The sequence below is a fragment of the Pollicipes pollicipes genome, unplaced genomic scaffold (genome assembly GCF_011947565.3).
Source record: "Pollicipes pollicipes isolate AB1234 unplaced genomic scaffold, Ppol_2.1 Scaffold_4295;HRSCAF=5057_pilon_pilon_pilon, whole genome shotgun sequence".
In the NCBI taxonomy this organism is placed as follows: domain Eukaryota; kingdom Metazoa; phylum Arthropoda; class Thecostraca; order Pollicipedomorpha; family Pollicipedidae; genus Pollicipes; species Pollicipes pollicipes.
This window is the reverse complement of record NW_023596461.1, coordinates 6,791,815-6,794,264: the sequence shown is the minus strand read 5'-3', so window position 1 is coordinate 6,794,264 and position 2,450 is coordinate 6,791,815.

The following is a 2,450-nucleotide window of genomic DNA, read 5'->3' as shown; positions in this document are numbered from 1 at the left end:
AGGAATAGCCCGCTTCTCTCCGAACGTGGCCAGTGGTCCGCGGCCAGGAGGGAACAGTCTGCATCTCTCCGAGCGTGGCCAGCGGTCCGCGGCCAGGAGGAACAGCCTGGCCCTCCTTCCGAGCGTGGCCAGCGGTCCGGCCGCCAGGAAGGAACAGCCTGGCCCTCTCCGAGCGTGGCCAGCTGCCGGCCAGCTCAGACCTGGTTTCAGCTGCGGAGGGGCACTCGCGTTGGACGGACGCCGCCGAATGCGGTCAGGGAGCTAACGAGTCCTGCAGAGCAGCCAAAAATGCGTGATCAGTTGACCATGGCTCGCTTACAAAAGCAGCGTGGGACCTTGGAGCCCCTGGGCTAGTCTGTGTGTGGAGGGCGCTACGCTGGAGAGTAAACTCAATATGTGCATCCGGCAGCCAGTCTAAGGTCTGCTTAAGCGTTGTGGATCAGATGGTCTCAGTCCCGTAGCGGTGCAGTTCATAGATATTAGATTATGGTTACAAGCCACACATTTGGGTTACCGCTATCTCGTGCTGTAGTTCACTGGCATCCTTAGAATAACTCGTCACACCATGAGTACACCAAAACAGGGTAACTCGTCACCACCATGACTATACCAAAAAGAGTAACTCGTTACACCATGAGTATATTTAGAGGCTGTATTTGCCGGATGTGTTACCAGTGGTGTTACGCTCTGCCTGCACGGGACGTGGAGGTCAGTTGAAAATGCGTGATCAGTATCAGCCCTTGTTTTGACATTTCTTGTGATAATTCCCAGCTGATCGAAGGAAGTAAGAGTGCCTTTAAGCGTGACAAAAGATAGGTACGTGCGAATTCTGAAACCCCCTAGATGCACTGGTTGGTGAGTGCTGGGAAAATCCACCTTCTGATGGGCCCAAACCGCACTTTTGTCTCACCATTATTTACTCCCTTGTGACACCACATGTTGGATAGGTCAAGCCGCATGCCTTCATGCTGGGATGAACGTACATGACGCGGCCAGGTGCATCCGCATGGTGCCGGGAGTGCCATGCGCGCATAGAAAGAAGGCTCCAAGCGCCCCCCCCCCCCCCCCTCCCCCGTGACTTCGCGGCTGCCATCTGCGATGTAAACCGGAGTACGGACGCTATTCAGATGGTGATATCACCAAGCATAGCCGCCAAAGAAGACACTAGGTGCGAGCTGCCCCGACAGTCGCCTGGCTCTCTCCTCGCACATCGCGAGCGGCGAGCGCGTGTGTAGCGCGGCGTGCACAGGCTGACCCTGAGGCGCCTCCCGGTGAGCAGCGGCGGCGGCAGCGGCAGCAGTCGCGGCAGCAGGGGACCGTCGGCGTCGCGTCACGCCTCGCAGCACGCGGTCGTGTTTGCCGCCCATCCCGCGCCAGCCTCGCGCTTATCTCTGCCGCCGCCCGCCCCTCTGCCTCCGCCGCGCGCGGTGTAATCCATACGTGTCGTGATGCCACCGCCGGTGGCCGCGTTTGTACAGTCATTCTGGGTAATGGCCGGGGCGGGCGGGCGGGAGCGCACCGGTCCGAGTGTGTCGCGCGCGGCACCCCACGGCCGCGCCACACACCGTCCGCTCGCCGACATGGTCCGCACGAACGGCAGACTGAATGCGTACGTGGTGATGGCAAGGTATCGGTATTGTACACTGTTGACAGCAAAAATACCGGGCGCAGATAGAACACACTATCGTGCGTTGATGGTATCATAGCTGCCTGTTATGGTTGACTGGTGGGTGGACGTTGCATTGAGCGTGTTTGAAGTGCTTGACACAAAAACCGTCAGAAATGATAAAGTAGCTCTGCGAGGCCACAGCTCTGCGATATTGATTGTCCGCGAGCGTTAGGAAGAATAGCAGTCTAGAGGTCCATTGAACTCGAATTCAGCGATGACAATCAGCTCGTCGCGCAAATGTGGGTGAATGTGGGGCAATGGCAACGCCATTAGAGACAACTCGGGATAGTAGATTGCCGTCTGGCTTGGAATGAAACGCTGCCTTAATAAAGTACAGCGAAAAGTGTGCAATGCTTATGCGTACGACTGTGAGGTGTTCGCGGTTTTCTTACTTTTGAAGATATGACGTGCAAAAAGTACAATGGTCTGCAACTTTATACGAATGATATATATATATATATATATATATATATATATATATATATATACATATCATTATAGTACAAACATCCGCGTTTGGTCGAAGGGCCTATGCTTCGGCTGAGCGGAAAGCAGCATGTGCGGTTTGTGAACAGGTTTAGAGACTGGGGTTGAATCTCGGCGACCGAGAAGATCAACATGTGAAACCAACTGCATAGAATGCAATGAATGCACCACTTACAAGACACCGAGCGTGGAATACGCAGGTCCATCGATGTTCCAGCTATAAAGTAAGAAGCGACGTATGTCGCCTTTTTGAGATCCAGTCAATACTCTCAAGACAACCATCAGTACGCACATA